This window comes from Anopheles moucheti, chromosome 2 (assembly GCF_943734755.1).
Source record: "Anopheles moucheti chromosome 2, idAnoMoucSN_F20_07, whole genome shotgun sequence".
Taxonomy (NCBI): Eukaryota; Metazoa; Arthropoda; class Insecta; order Diptera; family Culicidae; genus Anopheles; species Anopheles moucheti.
This window is the reverse complement of record NC_069140.1, coordinates 62,593,962-62,616,144: the sequence shown is the minus strand read 5'-3', so window position 1 is coordinate 62,616,144 and position 22,183 is coordinate 62,593,962. Positions and strand designations below refer to the sequence as shown.

Sequence of the window (22,183 nt, the reverse complement as noted above, 5' to 3'; positions counted from 1 at the left end):
ACCATCGAAGCAACCAACCATAGCTAATATAAACCTTTAGCAACATTGAAATATAACATTACTATCCAAGCAACCATCTATCCAAGCAGCTTACATGATGGTGTTGAGTGAAGTACCTGAAGGATTCGTGTTGATTCCACGGATTCCCGCTGGATTCGTTTACAAGGGCGTACTTCATCTGAAGGACGCGTATGTAAAGAATTTCGATTGCGCTGCCGGAGATGGTTCACCGGTGCAAGAGCAACTTTTTGTACACGACGCCGACAATGAAGTGGTGGGAACGATAACGTTGATGCGGCAAGTCGTGCATGATGTTGCGATTGAAGATCCCACGACTACTTCCGACTGTTTATTTTCGCAATATTTCAAATGTTGTGAACGTTGCAAGGCCTGTTTGAAGTGGCTGTCAATCGAGTGCTCCTCCCCAAAGTGTGGCGACAAAACTCAAAAGGATGAACCTTTGGCAAAATCAATTCTGCCAACCTGCTTCAACGACCCGTCCGAATTGGGGCCGGCACCCAATGGAAAAACGCCATCTATCTACGGTTTGGACACAATGGAAGTTCCGAATCGTGTCGATGGAAGTTCCCAATCGTGTTGTTCCCGATCGTGTCGATTGTGCCACATTTGCGAAATTCGTTGTATCGATTGCGCATACCAAATGAGCCTGAAGGATGAGTCCAAATCGTCCAGCTCTTTCAGCTCTTTCAGCTGTGTTCCTCATCAGATTATATCTGCAATCGCTCCAACGACCAGACCTGTTACCCGTCGTCCGTGGCGTACCGGTCGTCCATCCCACGGTCCCAAACACGACTCCGTTAAACTGGGTTCGACTAAAGGGAAAAGTACGAATGAGATGCAACAGACGAATCTAAATGGAAATGACAACGACGAATCTACCAACCAGCCGACTGCCGATGGCAAAGATCGGGTCAGTGATAGTGTACCCGTTTCGCGGAAAAAAACGGTCGGCTTCCGTACGGATGATCCTGCACAAGGGGATCATAAGCAGAAACCAACGCTTCACCAACGGAAAGACGTAAAATCCAAAGCTCCCGGAGTACGTGGTGGAGTATCGAACCATGGGAAAGGTGACGCCACCTCCAGGGCAGCTACTGGACCGGGTTCGAAAATTGTGACCCAAAAAGGAGGACCCGGGAAGAAGACGAGTGCCGGTGGGCCGGGGGCTACGAACACTGGACCGGGTGCGAAAATTGTGACCCAAAAAGGAGGACCCGGGAAGAAGGCGAGTGCCGGTGGGCTGGAGGCTACGAACACTAGACCGGGTTCGAAAATTGTGACCCAAAAAGGAGGATCCGGGAAGAAGACGAGTGCCGGTGGGCCGGGGGCTACGAACACTGGACCGGGTGCGAAAAATATGACCCAAAAAGGAGGACCCGGGAAGAAGACGAGTGCCGGTGGGCCGGAGGCTACGAACACTAAAGTTCGCATATCGGTCACGAACGCTAAAGGGTCTGGAGCTGCAGCGAAGGGAAGCAAACCTGCTGGAAAGGGCAACAAAAAGTAAACCACACCACAACAGTTAGTGTTTCGTTTTGAAGCCTCGATGCCGTCAGATGGCGATACTGTTCGGTTTGTTGGATATTTCTCCAACATGTCCGGCTAATCGCAGCTTTTCTTATACACCTATTTCTTTATACACATATTTCGTTATCTTGTTTCGTACCTTTGGAACTAAAAATAGAAATTCGCGTATTCTCGGATAAAAAAATAATATTTTACAACGAATTAGTGAAATGGCAAATATCACACATGTACTTTGTTACACTAGTCAAGTAAATCTGGAATGTATTAATAAAAGATGAAATTAAAGATACTAAAAACAAAATACTGCATGATGATTTTTTCATTAAATAATGTAATAGTTATTTTTCTGCATGGTTCTATTTTTAAGAAGCATTTGTGCTACAGATTACAGCTACAGTAAAGCTAAACACGGCTTTAGATTCGGCACATTCAGTTGCCAGCAGTTTCAGCAGTAGTGAATGTGGAGGGGAAAGATAATTTCACGGATAGTGCATAATTTCGTAGTGGAAATTAACTTCTTTTAGCTTCTTTTTATACTTTATGAGTTATTGTTTTGTTATTTGTGTAATGCTAAACTTTACAGTGATTTTTATTTTTTTGTTACATCGTTCCTTATTCGAAATGCTGTAGATTTTCTTTCTTGGTGAACTGAATTTACAAGTCCTATAATAAATTGTCTTTCTCAACATCTTAAAACACTAATCTAACCGTATTAATAGTCTGAACAACAATTTCGTCAAAAATAAGTGGCAAACATTTTCCGATGGAAAACTGAACAATTTACACTCTCGCTCACCAAGTTTCTTTGAAAGGAAGAAGCAAATTTTGCATAGTGCAAAGTGCAAAGTGGAAAGTTACTACTACACAAATACGCCGACACGGCGAGGCCCTAGGCGACCGCCTACACCGCCTACCGTTTGATCCGCCGCTGTACTCACTTTAATAGTTCTTTGACTCAAATCAATTTACCTTGCTCTTGCAATGGGGTATGATCCGAAGCCACTTGATGATCCTGACAACCCCATGTAGATGGTGACGCAGCGCAGAAAAGGAGGGGATTGAGTCCTCCAACGTTTGGGAAGATAACTAAACGTAAATTCTAGCTGTCACGAGAGTCTATCACTTTGACTTATAGAAGATGGTCCCCGAAATTTGGTCGACTTTGGTCATTAGCGACTTTGGTCATTATCATTCGTACTAGTATGGCAAGTTTGTCCGGGATTCCAACAGAGTTCATTGCGTCGTAACCGTTATCTGGCTAACCTGACTATCAAGGCTATGCTATCGTATGCGGCCTTGAAGTCATTGAAGAGATGGAAAGAATAGAGTTGCTGTTCCGTCATCTTCTCCAAGATCTGCCGCATAGTGAGAGCATAGTGGTTGATTTCCCTGTGTGATAGTTTCCAACTACTATTCCTGGCGTAACGACCTAGTTAAAATGCGATGAATTTTGTTTTCTAGTGCTGCAACCTCAATTTTTTATCAGTCGGTACCTGATGCTTTATTATTGTTGAGTCGACGGAACGGTAGCAGTACACGTGTAGCTTATATTATGTTTTGCAACTCAAACCATTTTTAATAAGATATCCATGAAGTATTTGTAAAAATTGAATTATTTTGTAACGTAGACGTAAAATAGTTGCTTTTGTTAAATATGTATATCGTGCTATTTTCGTATCATGTCTTAATTTGCTTGTAAAATGACTTGTAATTCTGAAAAACCCTCATTAAACGAAAATCCCCTACGTCATTGATCGCAGAAAGGGGCAAAAAAGCATTAGGAGCCTATTTTATACTTCATGCTTCTTCCTCCGTGCTGTGCGTTGAAACCGGTTAGTGACTAAGCTGACAAGGCATAGCCGCACCACGCAAAACCCAATGGTCCGGTTTCACATTGGGATCACAATTTAGCAACAACGCTATGACAAAGTTAGTACTGTGGCCCGTCGTGGAAAGCGTACCGCGCCGTTCGGCCGTCTTGTATACCGGACAGCGGTACGTGTGCCGCGGAACAAAATCGTCTTTTTTCATCGGTTTCAGCAGAATCTAAAAGAGCAAATATGAATTTAGCGGCAGGAAAACCTTACCATCTTAAGCAGTACTCACGTATGGCACGGTATCAAACAGGACGCGTGGTATAGACTCCTGCAGATCCCATCCTGCCCTTTTCCCTATCCCATGTGGTGCCTTCCAAAAACAATCCATACACGTACACCCCATCGTCCGGCGGTTCCGTGATGTCCGCTTCCCGCAACACTTCATTATCGAACACTAGCAGATCGATCGGTATGACGTACTTGCGGGCAAAGTTTTGCTGTGCGCCGGTCAAAAATGCCTGGGTGAAGAAAAGGCCCGACACCCAGAATGTTGCTGGCGGGCCTTCGTCGTACCATTTTTGCAGGAATTCTAACCGCGCGATAAAGTCCGCAATGTACGAGCCGAGCGTTTTCAGGCTCGGGTAGGAACGCTTCGCCCAGACGGATGGGATCTTGCCGACCGGTATCGCGCTGACCACCTCTTCCACGGTTGGTGACAAGGCGGCAAGACCCTGCATGGCTTTGCGAGCCGTCTGGAGTCTACCCCGGATGCAGATGAGTAGATTGTTGAACGGTACCATCTCCTGCACCAGTACCGTATTCATGCTCTGCAGAAGATAAGGGAGTATCGTGTATATAACATTCCTGTAATCGAGAGAAATCTCAGTGCGAGAGCTGACGAGTTACCTGATGATAGTCGGTCGGATACTTCTCCAGTGCGGCGTCCCGATCAAACTCTGGCGGAAGAAGCTTCAAAATGTTTGACGATACGCTTATCACAAGCTCGGCAGGAGTTTCCCTGAACACACCGGTTGATGTGTTCTGTGCGAGAATAACATACTCAATTAGTAGACTACTTACGTTACGTTAATGTTTTAGAAAATCAAGAATTGGTTACAGTAATTTAATGAAACTTAAAAACAAAATCAAACAGTTTCCAATTTTTTACAAACCTTTAAATCCTCAAGAATCTACCATTGTCAATTGAATGTGGAAATCCAATGGAAATTTAGCCAATTAGTAGAATGAAACATAATCAATTTTTGTTTAAAATTTTTTGAACCAGGTTTGGCAATTTAACCTAATTTTACATTACCTTCATTTGCAGCAAATGCTAATGGTGGGTATTTTGGGAATGTAGCATTAAATTCAGATAATAAAGTTACTTAACATTGAAAAGTAAATTGTTTTAAAGTTCCAGTGTGTGTCAGTCAAGGCAGTTTAAATGTATTTCACCTATATTTACTAATCAGTGAGGTACTGTGGGAATTAACCAGAAGAATACCTGGCATACTTACGGTACGATCCTTCAGTTTGCATCCGATAAGAAAATGGCGTTACTGACTACAGATGTACTACACCTAACAACCGACATACCTGTGTCTTGAGCGTATTGGCCAACAAAGTGTCCGTTCTCTCGTTCTCCAGCACCTGCGCCGTGTAGAACTTTGCTAGAAGCGTATTCAAACACCGACGATCCCAATCATCCGTTACACGGCCACCGTAGTTACACTCTCCGGTTAGGTAGCGTAGTGCCACATACGGTACTTCTTCATACTCGTCCAAAAACATTCGCAACTGCCTCAAGCTGATGCTCAGATCGGTCTCGTTAAACTCGTACGGTATGTTCCAACCGATCGGACCAAACTGGCGCCGCTCCTGTTCGACACCGTGGAAGAAGCACAGACTGAACAGGAGCTTTTTGAAGTTGGCCGATTGTTTGCACGCCTCGAACCATTCGACGTTGGATATTGGATCGCTCATGAACGAGCGCGACACGTTCATGCGTAGACCTTTCGGTGGTTCGTTGGTAATCTTGATTCCATTTTGTAGTACCACCACCGGGAAGTGTTCCGTCGGATAGGAGGTTAGCCAGAGCCGAAAGTCGGGATGCGTTGTGTCCGGTTGGAAGCTTTCGCAGATCTTCGTCGTCGGCATCTAGCGTCGGCATCCAGCTCTGGGCGAGGTGACAGTTTTGCAGCAGAACCCAATTGCTGAACTTGGTACCTTCGTCGATCATTTTGGTTGCGATAGGTCCCTGACCCTGTCCGAGCGATAGTGAGAAGAGCCGATTTGCCCCCAGACCCTGGGCGTCAGCAAATTTTATCAGCGTGGCCATCGGATCGGTACCCGGTGTTAGCACGAAGATCAATGGCACACAACAGTTCGATTCGTCGTACGATGCAGCCAAATTGAAGGCCGGAGGTTCCACGTATTTCGGTTCCATTGTTTCTGGAATTGATTGCTTGATTGATTGGAACAGTCAGTCTACAATAATCAAATCTCCGATATCCTATAGGGTAACTGTTCACCTACCTGCCACATATAACTCGATCGTGGGAACCAACTTATCCGCCCGGAAACATCGAAGTACCAGCAGCTTCTGGAACGCTGTCACCGTGGAATTCCACGGCTCCGGAATGGATGCCTCATGTGGTGTATCGTCGTCAAAGTACCGCTTTCAGTTGTGAACCACATGTTCCTTCAGCGGGGCGAAATCTTCAAACGACAGATCTCATCCCAATTTTTGTCCGGCAGCCAAACGGCTGGCGGGTAGGGATCAAGATTGTCCAATCCAACACCTCCGGTAAGCAAAAACATCAGCTCGGGCGACCCGAGCTGGCCGGCATCCTGCTGCAGATTCGTAGCCAGCAATAGCGAGAACAGTATCTTGTCCTTTTCAAACAGGCTGCGGCAGATATTCTCGTAAAGGCTGTACGTAAAGTAGGTCCTAAGTTCCTCCAAGCGGGCTGGTACCTCATCCACCTTCTCGGTATTGTCGATAGTCGCGGTAAAGAGGTTTACGAACCAGTTCAGGCTGTACTGATACATCGGATTGATGCAGGCCAAGTCGGCAATCGTGAAGAACAGCACCGTCGAGTGGGACGACGGGCCGCATCGATCTGACGTTCGGTCCCCTCGGCAACGATTTGCTTCTCGTTGATCTCGTTGGCCAGCGTTTTCGACGAGCTTAGGACCGATACACCGTTTTCTTCCTCGAGAATGTTACCCTCGGACGAGAGGACCTGCAGGATCTTGTCTTCGATCTCCTGCAGCTGCCGCTTGTTCTCCGCCCCTTGCACGATCAATGCGTTCTTTTCCGTCTCGAGTTCGGACCGTTCGCGCGCCACTGTTATCGAAAGCAGCTGATCCTGCAGTCCAGTCTGGGTGATCATGAAGTTGAGTAGCGTCACCTTCACCGCTATTTCCGGCAAGTAATGGGGACTACGGAGTTTTGTTGTGATGTAAAATTTAAACGAATCATGGTACTCTATGATTGAGTCACCCAGCTTGATACACATTGTTCCCCCCCTGTCGGAAGATTTGTTTTAACAGCATCGGTTCCAGCATTGGTTCGATCTCTTCACCGACATTCTCCAGTAGCACTGGTAGACCAAACTGTATGGCGTTCTCCAGTACGCGTGTATAGTCAGGGTGTGAGAGACGTATTATACAAATACGGTTCGCCTTCTCCATATTGCGTACCCATGTGTTAGCCTGCCCTTGGGGATCGATCATCAGAGGCCAGCGTCGAGCATTGCTAAAAAGAGGAAAAAGAGCACACATTACACTTCACATCTCGAGTCTTACCATCGCATCGATACAAAAACACGATCGCTATTCTCTAATTATTCCCAAAGCCCCTGGTCAATTCTTACTGAATGATGATAGCACTCTCCACCGAAAATGCATCACTTGGCAAACCGAAGATGTTCCACGCCCGAATATCGACCGGGTTTCCCAGTACGTTCACGAGCTGGAAGTCCTGGGAACAGATGGTTCCACGATCCGTACACCGTTCGATCCACTGTTCGATCTGCTGTGCCCGGAACTGCATCGTGAAGGGTCCCAAGTACGCAACGATACCAGATGCAATCAACACGTCACCGGTGAGCGTGTCGTAGATTAGTACCAGCGTTTTTGCCGCCGTCTGCCAGCGATCCTTCTCACCACCCAGACCGGTAATGATCTCCGTAGCGCGTTGCAGCTTCTTCATACACAGCTCTACATTTGCTTGCAGCTTTGCATGTTGAGCAATCTGTTCGTCCAGCTTACGTTGGAGATCCGCAAGATTTTCCTCGACGATACGTAGCTGTTCCAGCTTTGCATTCAGTATCGTCATAGCGGACTAGGAGAAATAATACACAATAGTTTGTTAATGGATGCTAATGTGGTGTAGTGAGACAACCGGAAAAAGAACTCAAGAACCTTCATCATAACTCGCTTGAGCTTCGGCTAATGCTGCTTTCTTGGGTGCTATCTCCTTTGCTACCTTATCGTACTTTGCAATCGCAATGACCCATTTGCACAATCCTTCCGCAGCCGTCGACGCCGCCTTCACCTTCTCCGGATCAAAGTTTTCGTTGGTAAAGACACGCTCCTCAAGCTTCTGTATTACCTTCAGAGGAATATCATCCTTCTTGAAGTTTAGCACCGCATCGATATTGTTGTAAATGCGTTTGTTTTGATAACGCTTACGCCCTACAACAGCCGTCTGCTGTTGTAGAGCTTCGAGAGCAGAAACGACGGTGGGACAGTGCCCACCATTATTATAGCGGCGGTTGCGATGACGCCCTGGGAAAAAAGGGATAAATAGAGCCGAAGGACGCGCCCTCGGTCTCTTTTAACCGCGACTGTTTGCCGAAAAAAAGCACTAATTTTGTGATTCTTCTGTAACTAAAGATATCGTACGGAATTAAATTTGGACTTTCGCGGCATTCTCAACAGATATCGTAACCTTCCACCGTCCGATATAGTGACCCGAGCAGTGTCCACAACAGATTGACGTCTTTTTCATTTCGTTGATTGGCTGCAAAGAAGCGTGAAGGAATTTGTTTACGACGACTGAAACTTGTTAGGAAAGCAAATCCTGCACTATTTGACAGTTCTACAAAGGACTACTGTAACTATTTCGCATGTATATACAGGCAGTCGTCGTGATACGCGGTTCCTCTTATACACGGATTCGGAGATACGCGGTTTTTGAAAATTTGACAGCTGAGCTAGTTTATAGCACAAAATCTAAGCAAAATGCTCAAAATTGGTCAAAAATACCTTTTTTTCTCACATAAAACATTTCTTTCTAACTTATATTAATGTAATGTTTCTAAAAATCGCCTGATTCGTCGAATAATTTAGGTTTGGAGCAGGAAGTCGACTCTGTGACTTTGAAGTATAAACGAAATTGCACCAGGATTCGACTTACGCGGAAGGTTCGACTTACGCTTTCGAAGGTTTCTTTTCGAGGTGCAGTGGAGGATCAATCCGCTTGGAGGCCCAGGGCGGAATTATAGTTGGGGCCTCTAATTTTAAAAACGATGAAGGAGGGGGGGGGGGGGGCATTGAGGCCCTTGAAATGTGACAAAGTGAAAAGCGCAGTAAGAAGGGGCCTACTCCGCCTACCGTTTGATCCGCCGCTGGACCGCCCCTAATCATCTTCTTCAAATGGTCCGCTAGGGCCATCATCATCTTCGAAAACAATATCGGAACCGGCTATATCACCACCAACACCAGTTACCACTGTATCTGTGTATCCATTTCTTCGAAGATATAAAGTCTATAAGCTGGACCTACAATCCAGCTTCGAATAAGTAAAAATCAAGAAAGCCAGAAATGGTATTCCAAGAATCATGAGGTTGTAATATGAAATGGAAAAGAGAGTTCTAATGATTGCAATATGGTTTCATTCTATGACAATGCTAGCTATGTCGTAGTACACTGACAGATTGTGTCGGTTATAACATCATTACCGGCTTGCAAACTTGCAAAAATTGTGGCAATCGGAATTCTAAACACAATACTCCTCCACAATACTGTTCCGAAAAACGCAGGCAGGTCATTTTCACGGTACAATCGGTGAGAGAAAAGAATACCACTCCACGAGTATCGCAATGGCAATAGCTGGCGAATATTACGGAAGTGAAAACAAGAATGGTTTCTATTCTAGCATCTAACGGTAGGATCATTTACAAACAGATTAAAAAAAATGAAAATATGAAATATAAAAATCTTTAACTCGAAAATCCCGTTCAAGAAAGAGAATACATGAATAGGTTGAAGTGAAAGGGAATATAAGGGTTTCAAGGGGCGGCCAGATGGTGTATTGGTAGCGCAGTCGGTTTGTACAAGACAGGACCACGGAAAAATTTCATTTGGACCACCAAACCTCCGTACGCAGCATTGACTATCCCACGGGTAAATAAAGTAAAAAAAATAGAAATGGTAGGCTTCAACATCCTAAAGATGTCGTGCCGATAAAGAAGAAGGAGTTTGAATACACTGCATACTTCTCTTGCGTAGCCGTGTAACCGGGCCGATATAGCTAGTCAATTAGAAACAAATGTTTTATATAATCAAGGAAGATATTTTCGATATTTTTTTTTACCTTTTTAATTAGATTTTGTGCTACAGCACAATTTATAAATTAACTCTGCTCTTAATTCCCGGAGTACCTTTGTACCTTTTACTACTTCACAAATTTTTTGGGGCCCCCGACACGGCGAGGCCCTAGGCGACCGCCTAAACCGCTTAACGTTTGAACCGCCACTTATAAAAACAATCTTAGCATACGAGTATAGAAAATATACACATTCTGTAATTACTTAATACACATTCTGTATGTGAATAATGTTTTTATATCCCATGAAGAACTAATTAGTTGTACTCGAAACCCGATAATAAGGTCGGAAGAATTTGCATGTATATAAACCTTTGACGACATTGAAATATAATCATTCAGAAGTTTACAATCGAAGCAACCATCGAAGCAACCAACCATAGCTAATATAAACCTTTAGCAACATTGAAATATAACATTACTATCCAAGCAACCATCTATCCAAGCAGCTTACATGATGGTGTTGAGTGAAGTACCTGAAGGATTCGTGTTGATTCCACGGATTCCCGCTGGATTCGTTTACAAGGGCGTACTTCATCTGAAGGACGCGTATGTAAAGAATTTCGATTGCGCTGCCGGAGATGGTTCACCGGTGCAAGAGCAACTTTTTGTACACGACGCCGACAATGAAGTGGTGGGAACGATAACGTTGATGCGGCAAGTCGTGCATGATGTTGCGATTGAAGATCCCACGACTACTTCCGACTGTTTATTTTCGCAATATTTCAAATGTTGTGAACGTTGCAAGGCCTGTTTGAAGTGGCTGTCAATCGAGTGCTCCTCCCCAAAGTGTGGCGACAAAACTCAAAAGGATGAACCTTTGGCAAAATCAATTCTGCCAACCTGCTTCAACGACCCGTCCGAATTGGGGCCGGCACCCAATGGAAAAACGCCATCTATCTACGGTTTGGACACAATGGAAGTTCCGAATCGTGTCGATGGAAGTTCCCAATCGTGTTGTTCCCGATCGTGTCGATTGTGCCACATTTGCGAAATTCGTTGTATCGATTGCGCATACCAAATGAGCCTGAAGGATGAGTCCAAATCGTCCAGCTCTTTCAGCTCTTTCAGCTGTGTTCCTCATCAGATTATATCTGCAATCGCTCCAACGACCAGACCTGTTACCCGTCGTCCGTGGCGTACCGGTCGTCCATCCCACGGTCCCAAACACGACTCCGTTAAACTGGGTTCGACTAAAGGGAAAAGTACGAATGAGATGCAACAGACGAATCTAAATGGAAATGACAACGACGAATCTACCAACCAGCCGACTGCCGATGGCAAAGATCGGGTCAGTGATAGTGTACCCGTTTCGCGGAAAAAAACGGTCGGCTTCCGTACGGATGATCCTGCACAAGGGGATCATAAGCAGAAACCAACGCTTCACCAACGGAAAGACGTAAAATCCAAAGCTCCCGGAGTACGTGGTGGAGTATCGAACCATGGGAAAGGTGACGCCACCTCCAGGGCAGCTACTGGACCGGGTTCGAAAATTGTGACCCAAAAAGGAGGACCCGGGAAGAAGACGAGTGCCGGTGGGCCGGGGGCTACGAACACTGGACCGGGTGCGAAAATTGTGACCCAAAAAGGAGGACCCGGGAAGAAGGCGAGTGCCGGTGGGCTGGAGGCTACGAACACTAGACCGGGTTCGAAAATTGTGACCCAAAAAGGAGGATCCGGGAAGAAGACGAGTGCCGGTGGGCCGGGGGCTACGAACACTGGACCGGGTGCGAAAAATATGACCCAAAAAGGAGGACCCGGGAAGAAGACGAGTGCCGGTGGGCCGGAGGCTACGAACACTAAAGTTCGCATATCGGTCACGAACGCTAAAGGGTCTGGAGCTGCAGCGAAGGGAAGCAAACCTGCTGGAAAGGGCAACAAAAAGTAAACCACACCACAACAGTTAGTGTTTCGTTTTGAAGCCTCGATGCCGTCAGATGGCGATACTGTTCGGTTTGTTGGATATTTCTCCAACATGTCCGGCTAATCGCAGCTTTTCTTATACACCTATTTCTTTATACACATATTTCGTTATCTTGTTTCGTACCTTTGGAACTAAAAATAGAAATTCGCGTATTCTCGGATAAAAAAATAATATTTTACAACGAATTAGTGAAATGGCAAATATCACACATGTACTTTGTTACACTAGTCAAGTAAATCTGGAATGTATTAATAAAAGATGAAATTAAAGATACTAAAAACAAAATACTGCATGATGATTTTTTCATTAAATAATGTAATAGTTATTTTTCTGCATGGTTCTATTTTTAAGAAGCATTTGTGCTACAGATTACAGCTACAGTAAAGCTAAACACGGCTTTAGATTCGGCACATTCAGTTGCCAGCAGTTTCAGCAGTAGTGAATGTGGAGGGGAAAGATAATTTCACGGATAGTGCATAATTTCGTAGTGGAAATTAACTTCTTTTAGCTTCTTTTTATACTTTATGAGTTATTGTTTTGTTATTTGTGTAATGCTAAACTTTACAGTGATTTTTATTTTTTTGTTACATCGTTCCTTATTCGAAATGCTGTAGATTTTCTTTCTTGGTGAACTGAATTTACAAGTCCTATAATAACTTGTCTTTCTCAACATCTTAAAACACTAATCTAACCGTATTAATAGTCTGAACAACAATTTCGTCAAAAATAAGTGGCAAACATTTTCCGATGGAAAACTGAACAATTTACACTCTCGCTCACCAAGTTTCTTTGAAAGGAAGAAGCAAATTTTGCATAGTGCAAAGTGCAAAGTGGAAAGTTACTACTACACAAATACGCCGACACGGCGAGGCCCTAGGCGACCGCCTACACCGCCTACCGTTTGATCCGCCGCTGTACTCACTTTAATAGTTCTTTGACTCAAATCAATTTACCTTGCTCTTGCAATGGGGTATGATCCGAAGCCACTTGATGATCCTGACAACCCCATGTAGATGGTGACGCAGCGCAGAAAAGGAGGGGATTGAGTCCTCCAACGTTTGGGAAGATAACTAAACGTAAATTCTAGCTGTCACGAGAGTCTATCACTTTGACTTATAGAAGATGGTCCCCGAAATTTGGTCGACTTTGGTCATTAGCGACTTTGGTCATTATCATTCGTACTAGTATGGCAAGTTTGTCCGGGATTCCAACAGAGTTCATTGCGTCGTAACCGTTATCTGGCTAACCTGACTATCAAGGCTATGCTATCGTATGCGGCCTTGAAGTCATTGAAGAGATGGAAAGAATAGAGTTGCTGTTCCGTCATCTTCTCCAAGATCTGCCGCATAGTGAGAGCATAGTGGTTGATTTCCCTGTGTGATAGTTTCCAACTACTATTCCTGGCGTAACGACCTAGTTAAAATGCGATGAATTTTGTTTTCTAGTGCTGCAACCTCAATTTTTTATCAGTCGGTACCTGATGCTTTATTATTGTTGAGTCGACGGAACGGTAGCAGTACACGTGTAGCTTATATTATGTTTTGCAACTCAAACCATTTTTAATAAGATATCCATGAAGTATTTGTAAAAATTGAATTATTTTGTAACGTAGACGTAAAATAGTTGCTTTTGTTAAATATGTATATCGTGCTATTTTCGTATCATGTCTTAATTTGCTTGTAAAATGACTTGTAATTCTGAAAAACCCTCATTAAACGAAAATCCCCTACGTCATTGATCGCAGAAAGGGGCAAAAAAGCATTAGGAGCCTATTTTATACTTCATGCTTCTTCCTCCGTGCTGTGCGTTGAAACCGGTTAGTGACTAAGCTGACAAGGCATAGCCGCACCACGCAAAACCCAATGGTCCGGTTTCACATTGGGATCACAATTTAGCAACAACGCTATGACAAAGTTAGTACTGTGGCCCGTCGTGGAAAGCGTACCGCGCCGTTCGGCCGTCTTGTATACCGGACAGCGGTACGTGTGCCGCGGAACAAAATCGTCTTTTTTCATCGGTTTCAGCAGAATCTAAAAGAGCAAATATGAATTTAGCGGCAGGAAAACCTTACCATCTTAAGCAGTACTCACGTATGGCACGGTATCAAACAGGACGCGTGGTATAGACTCCTGCAGATCCCATCCTGCCCTTTTCCCTATCCCATGTGGTGCCTTCCAAAAACAATCCATACACGTACACCCCATCGTCCGGCGGTTCCGTGATGTCCGCTTCCCGCAACACTTCATTATCGAACACTAGCAGATCGATCGGTATGACGTACTTGCGGGCAAAGTTTTGCTGTGCGCCGGTCAAAAATGCCTGGGTGAAGAAAAGGCCCGACACCCAGAATGTTGCTGGCGGGCCTTCGTCGTACCATTTTTGCAGGAATTCTAACCGCGCGATAAAGTCCGCAATGTACGAGCCGAGCGTTTTCAGGCTCGGGTAGGAACGCTTCGCCCAGACGGATGGGATCTTGCCGACCGGTATCGCGCTGACCACCTCTTCCACGGTTGGTGACAAGGCGGCAAGACCCTGCATGGCTTTGCGAGCCGTCTGGAGTCTACCCCGGATGCAGATGAGTAGATTGTTGAACGGTACCATCTCCTGCACCAGTACCGTATTCATGCTCTGCAGAAGATAAGGGAGTATCGTGTATATAACATTCCTGTAATCGAGAGAAATCTCAGTGCGAGAGCTGACGAGTTACCTGATGATAGTCGGTCGGATACTTCTCCAGTGCGGCGTCCCGATCAAACTCTGGCGGAAGAAGCTTCAAAATGTTTGACGATACGCTTATCACAAGCTCGGCAGGAGTTTCCCTGAACACACCGGTTGATGTGTTCTGTGCGAGAATAACATACTCAATTAGTAGACTACTTACGTTACGTTAATGTTTTAGAAAATCAAGAATTGGTTACAGTAATTTAATGAAACTTAAAAACAAAATCAAACAGTTTCCAATTTTTTACAAACCTTTAAATCCTCAAGAATCTACCATTGTCAATTGAATGTGGAAATCCAATGGAAATTTAGCCAATTAGTAGAATGAAACATAATCAATTTTTGTTTAAAATTTTTTGAACCAGGTTTGGCAATTTAACCTAATTTTACATTACCTTCATTTGCAGCAAATGCTAATGGTGGGTATTTTGGGAATGTAGCATTAAATTCAGATAATAAAGTTACTTAACATTGAAAAGTAAATTGTTTTAAAGTTCCAGTGTGTGTCAGTCAAGGCAGTTTAAATGTATTTCACCTATATTTACTAATCAGTGAGGTACTGTGGGAATTAACCAGAAGAATACCTGGCATACTTACGGTACGATCCTTCAGTTTGCATCCGATAAGAAAATGGCGTTACTGACTACAGATGTACTACACCTAACAACCGACATACCTGTGTCTTGAGCGTATTGGCCAACAAAGTGTCCGTTCTCTCGTTCTCCAGCACCTGCGCCGTGTAGAACTTTGCTAGAAGCGTATTCAAACACCGACGATCCCAATCATCCGTTACACGGCCACCGTAGTTACACTCTCCGGTTAGGTAGCGTAGTGCCACATACGGTACTTTTTCATACTCGTCCAAAAACATTCGCAACTGCCTCAAGCTGATGTTCAGATCGGTCTCGTTAAACTCGTACGGTATGTTCCAACCGATCGGACCAAACTGGCGCCGCTCCTGCACGACACCGTGGAAGAAGCACAGACTGAACAGGAGCTTTTTGAAGTTGGCCGATTGTTTGCACGCCTCGAACCATTCGACGTTGGATATTGGATCGCTCATGAACGAGCGCGACACGTTCATGCGTAGACCTTTCGGTGGTTCGTTGGTAATCTTGATTCCATTTTGTAGTACCACCACCGGGAAGTGTTCCGTCGGATAGGAGGTTAGCCAGAGCCGAAAGTCGGGATGCGTTGTGTCCGGTTGGAAGCTTTCGCAGATCTTCGTCGTCGGCATCTAGCGTCGGCATCCAGCTCTGGGCGAGGTGACAGTTTTGCAGCAGAACCCAATTGCTGAACTTGGTACCTTCGTCGATCATTTTGGTTGCGATAGGTCCCTGACCCTGTCCGAGCGATAGTGAGAAGAGCCGATTTGCCCCCAGACCCTGGGCGTCAGCAAATTTTATCAGCGTGGCCATCGGATCGGTACCCGGTGTTAGCACGAAGATCAATGGCACACAACAGTTCGATTCGTCGTACGATGCAGCCAAATTGAAGGCCGGAGGTTCCACGTATTTCGGTTCCATTGTTTCTGGAATTGATTGCTTGATTGATTGGAACAGTCAGTCTACAATAATCAAATCTCCGATATCCTATAGGGTAACTGTTCACCTACCTGCCACATATAACTCGATCGTGGGAACCAACTTATCCGTCCGGAAACAGCGAAGTACCAGCAGCTTCTGGAACGCTGTCACCGTGGAATTCCACGGCTCCGGAATGGATGCCTCATGTGGTGTATCGTCGTCAAAGTACCGCTTTCAGTTGTGAACCACATGTTCCTTCAGCGGGGCGAAATCTTCAAACGACAGATCTCATCCCAATTTTTGTCCGGCAGCCAAACGGCTGGCGGGTAGGGATCAAGATTGTCCAATCCAACACCTCCGGTAAGCAAAAACATCAGCTCGGGCGACCCGAGCTGGCCGGCATCCTGCTGCAGATTCGTAGCCAGCAATAGCGAGAACGGTATCTTGTCCTTTTCAAACAGGCTGCGGCAGATATTCTCGTAAAGGCTGTACGTAAAGTAGGTCCTAAGATCCTCCAAGCGGGCTGGTACCTCATCCACCTTCTCGGTATTGTCGATAGTCGCGGTAAAGAGGTTTACGAACCAGTTCAGGCTGTACTGATACATCGGATCGATGCAGGCCAAGTCGGCAATCGTGAAGAACAGCACCGTCGAGTGGGACGACGGGCCGCATCGATCTGACGTTCGGTCCCCTCGGCAACGATTTGCTTCTCGTTGATCTCGTTGGCCAGCGTTTTCGACGAGCTTAGGACCGATACACCGTTTTCTTCCTCGAGAATGTTACCCCTGGACGAGGACCTGCAGGATCTTGTCTTCGATCTCCTGCAACTGCCGCTTGTTCTCCGCCCCTTGCACGATCAATGCGTTCTTTTCCGTCTCGAGTTCGGGCCGTTCGCGCGCCACTGTTATCGAAAGCAGCTGATCCTGCAGTCCAGTCTGGGTGATCATGAAGTTGAGTAGCGTCACCTTCACCGCTATTTCCGGCAAGTAATGGGGACTACGGAGTTTTGTTGTGATGTAAAATTTAAACGAATCATGGTACTCTATGATTGAGTCACCCAGCTTGATACACATTGTTCCCCCCTGTCGGAAGATTTGTTTTAACAGCATCGGTTCCAGCATTGGTTCGATCTCTTCACCGACATTCTCCAGTAGCACTGGTAGACCAAACTGTATGGCGTTCTCCAGTACGCGTGTATAGTCAGGGTGTGAGAGACGTATTATACAAATACGGTTCGCCTTCTCCATATTGCATACCCATGTGTTAGCCTGCCCTTGGGGATCGATCATCAGAGGCCAGCGTCGAGCATTGCTAAAAAGAGGAAAAAGAGCACACATTACACTTCACATCTCGAGTCTTACCATCGCATCGATACAAAAACACGATCGCTATTCTCTAATTATTCCCAAAGCCCCTGGTCAATTCTTACTGAATGATGATAGCACTCTCCACCGAAAATGCATCACTTGGCAAACCGAAGATGTTCCACGCCCGAATATCGACCGGGTTTCCCAGTACGTTCACGAGCTGGAAGTCCTGGGAACAGATGGTTCCACGATCCGTACACCGTTCGATCCACTGTTCGATCTGCTGTGCCCGGAACTGCATCGTGAAGGGTCCCAAGTACGCAACGATACCAGATGCAATCAACACGTCATCGGTGAGCGTGTCGTAGATTAGTGCCAGCGTTTCTGCCGCCGTCTGCCAGCGATCCTTCTCACCACCCAGACCGGTAATGATCTCCGTAGCGCGTTGCAGCTTCTTCATACACAGCTCTACATTTGCTTGCAGCTTTGCATGTTGAGTAATCTGTTCGTCCAGCTTACGTTTGAGATCCGCAAGATTTTCCTCGACGATACGTAGCTGTTCCAGCTTTGCATTCAGTATCGTCATAGCGGACTAGGAGAAATAATACACAATAGTTTGTTAATGGATGCTAATGTGGTGTAGTGAGACAACCGGAAAAAGAACTCAAGAACCTTCATCATAACTCGCTTGAGCTTCGGCTAATGCTGCTTTCTTGGGTGCTATCTCCTTTGCTACCTTATCGTACTTTGCAATCGCAATGACCCATTTGCACAATCCTTCCGCAGCCGTCGACGCCGCCTTCACCTTCTCCGGATCAAAGTTTTCGTTGGTAAAGACACGCTCCTCAAGCTTCTGTATTACCTTCAGAGGAATATCATCCTTCTCGAAGTTTAGCACCGCATCGATATTGTTGTAAATGCGTTTGTTTTGATAACGCTTACGCCCTACAACAGCCGTCTGCTGTTGTAGAGCTTCGAGAGCAGAAACGACGGTGGGACAGTGTCCACCATTATTATAGCGGCGGTTGCGATGGCGCCCTGGGAAAAAAGGGATAAATAGAGCCGAAGGACGCGCCCTCGGTCTCTTTTAACCGCGACTGTTTGCCGAAATAAAGCACTAATTTTGTGATTCTTCTGTAACTAAAGATATCGTACGGAATTAAATTTGGACTTTCGCGGCATTCTCAACAGATATCGTAACCTTCCACCGTCCGATATAGTGACCCGAGCAGTGTCCACAACAGATTGACGTCTTTTTCATTTCGTTGATTGGCTGCAAAGAAGCGTGAAGGAATTTGTTTACGACGACTGAAACTTGTTAGGAAAGCAAATCCTGCACTATTTGACAGTTCTACAAAGGACTACTGTAACTATTTCGCATGTATATACAGGCAGTCCCCGTGATACGCGGTTCCTCTTATACGCGGATTCGGAGATACGCGGTTTTTGAAAATTTGACAGCTGAGCTAGTTTATAGCACAAAATCTAAGCAAAATGCTCAAAATTGGTCAAAAATACCTTTTTTTCTCACATAAAACATTTCTTTCTAACTTATATTAATGTAATGTTTCTAAAAATCGCCTGATTCGTCGAATAATTTAGGTTCGGAGCAGGAAGTCGACTCTGTGACTTTGAAGTATAAACGAAATTGCACCAGGATTCGACTTACGCGGAAGGTTCGACTTACGCTTTCCAAGGTTTCTTTTCGAGGTGCAGTGGAGGATCAATCCGCTTGGAGGCCCAGGGCGGAATTATAGTTGGGGCCTCTAATTTTAAAAACGATGAAGGAGGGGGGGGGGGGGGCATTGAGGCCCTTGAAATGTGACAAAGTGAAAAGCGCAGTAAGAAGGGGCCTACTCCGCCTACCGTTTGATCCGCCGCTGGACCGCCCCTAATCATCTTCTTCAAATGGTCCGCTAGGGCCATCATCATCTTCGAAAACAATATCGGAACCGGCTATATCACCACCAACACCAGTTACCACTGTATCTGTGTATCCATTTCTTCGAAGATATAAAGTCTATAAGCTGGACCTACAATCCAGCTTCGAATAAGTAAAAATCAAGAAAGCCAGAAATGGTATTCCAAGAATCATGAGGTTGTAATATGAAATGGAAAAGAGAGTTCTAATGATTGCAATATGGTTTCATTCTATGACAATGCTAGCTATGTCGTAGTACACTGACAGATTGTGTCGGTTATAACATCATTACCGGCTTGCAAACTTGCAAAAATTGTGGCAATCGGAATTCTAAACACAATACTCCTCCACAGTACTGTTCCGAAAAACGCAGGCAGGTCATTTTCACGGTACAATCGGTGAGAGAAAAGAATACCACTCCACGAGTATCGCAATGGCAATAGCTGGCGAATATTACGGAAGTGAAAACAAGAATGGTTTCTATTCTAGCATCTAACGGTAGGATCATTTACAAACAGATTAAAAAAATGGAAATATGAAATATAAAAATCTTTAACTCGAAAATCCCGTTCAAGAAAGAGAATACATGAATAGGTTGAAGTGAAAGGGAATATAACGGTTCACGGGGCGGCCAGATGGTGTATTGGTAGCGCAGTCGGTTTGTACAAGACAGGACCACGGAAAAATTTCATTTGGACCACCAAACCTCCGTACGCAGCATTGACTATCCCACGGGTAAATAAAGTAAAAAAAATAGAAATGGTAGGCTTCAACATCCTAAAGATGTCGTGCCGATAAAGAAGAAGGAGTTTGAATACACTGCATACTTCTCTTGCGTAGCCGTGTAACCGGGCCGATATAGCTAGTCAATTAGAAACAAATGTTTTATATAATCAAGGAAGATATTTTCGATATTTTTTTTACCTTTTTAATTAGATTTTGTGCTACAGCACAATTTATAAATTAACTCTGCTCTTAATTCCCGGAGTACCTTTGTACCTTTTACTACTTCACAAATTTTTTGGGGCCCCCGACACGGCGAGGCCCTAGGCGACCGCCTAAACCGCTTAACGTTTGAACCGCCACTTATAAAAACAATCTTAGCATACGAGTATAGAAAATATACACATTCTGTAATTACTTAATACACATTCTGTATGTGAATAATGTTTTTATATCCCATGAAGAACTAATTAGTTGTACTCGAAACCCGATAATAAGGTCGGAAGAATTTGCATGTATATAAACCTTTGACGACATTGAAATATAGTCATTCAGAAGTTTACAATCGAAGCAACCATCGAAGCAACCAACCATAGCTAATATAAACCTTTAGCAACATTGAAATATAACATTACTATCCAAGCAACCATCTATCCAAGCTGCTTACATGATGGTGTTGAGTGAAGTACCTGAAGGATTCGTGTTGATTCCACGGATTCCCGCTGGATTCGTTTACAAGGGCGTACTTCATCTGAAGGACGCGTATGTAAAGAATTTCGATTGCGCTGCCGGAGATGGTTCACCGGTGCAAGAGCAACTTTTTGTACACGACGCCGACAATGAAGTGGTGGGAACGATAACGTTGATGCGGCAAGTCGTGCATGATGTTGCGATTGAAGATCCCACGACTACTTCCGACTGTTTATTTTCGCAATATTTCAAATGTTGTGAACGTTGCAAGGCCTGTTTGAAGTGGCTGTCAATCGAGTGCTGCTGTCCAAAGTGTGGCGACAAAACTCAAAAGGATGAACCTTTGGCAAAATCAATTCTGCCAACCTGCTTCAACGACCCGTCCGAATTGGAGCCGGCACCCAATGGAAAAACGCCATCTATCTCCGGGTTGGACACAATGGAAGTTCCGAATCGTGTCGATGGAAGTTCCCAATCGTGTTGTTCCCGATTGTGTCGATTGTGCCACATTTGCGAAATTCGTTGTATCGATTGCGCATACCAAATGAGCCTGAAGGATGAGTCCAAATCGTCCAGCTCTTTCAGCTCTTTCAGCTGTGTTCCTCATCAGATTATATCTGCAATCGCTCCAACGACCAGACCTGTTACCCGTCGTCCGTGGCGTACCGGTCGTCCATCCCACGGTCCCAAACACGACTCCGTTAAACTGGGTTCGACTAAAGGGAAAAGTACGAATGAGATGCAGCAGACGAATCTAAATGGAAATGACAACGACGAATCTACCAACCAGCCGACTGCCGATGGCAAAGATCGTGTCAGTGATAGTGTACCCGTTTCGCGGAAAAAAACGGTCGGTTTCCGTACGGATGATCCTGCACAAGGGGATCATAAGCAGAAACCAACGCTTCACCAAAGGAAAGACGTACAATCCAAAGCTCCCGGAGTACGTGGTGGAGTATCGAACCATGGGAAAGGTGACGCCACCTCCAGGGCAGCTACTGGACCGGGTTCGAAAATTGTGACCCAAAAAGGAGGACCCGGGAAGAAGACGAGTGCCGGTGGGCCGGGGGCTACGAACACTGGACCGGGTGCGAAAATTGTGACCCAAAAAGGAGGACCCGGGAAGAAGGCGAGTGCCGGTGGGCTGGAGGCTACGAACACTAGACCGGGTTCGAAAATTGTGACCCAAAAAGGAGGACCCGGGAAGAAGACGAGTGCCGGTGGGCCGGGGGCTACGAACACTGGACCGGGTGCGAAAAATATGACCCAAAAAGGAGGACCCGGGAAGAAGACGAGTGCCGGTGGGCCGGAGGCTACGAACACTAAAGTTCGCATATCGGTCACGAACGCTAAAGGGTCTGGAGCTGCAGCGAAGGGAAGCAAACCTGCT

The 22,183-nt window shown here is 45.3% G+C and overlaps 2 pseudogenes; both read right to left on the bottom strand.

Annotated features, from left to right (window-relative positions):
* Positions 1-3,152: 3,152 nt before the first annotated feature.
* LOC128297665 (dynein axonemal heavy chain 7-like) lies at positions 3,153-7,423 on the bottom strand (annotated as a pseudogene).
* Positions 7,424-13,493: 6,070 nt separating this feature from the next.
* Positions 13,494-21,303, bottom strand: LOC128296965 (dynein axonemal heavy chain 7-like; annotated as a pseudogene).
* Positions 21,304-22,183: the final 880 nt, after the last annotated feature.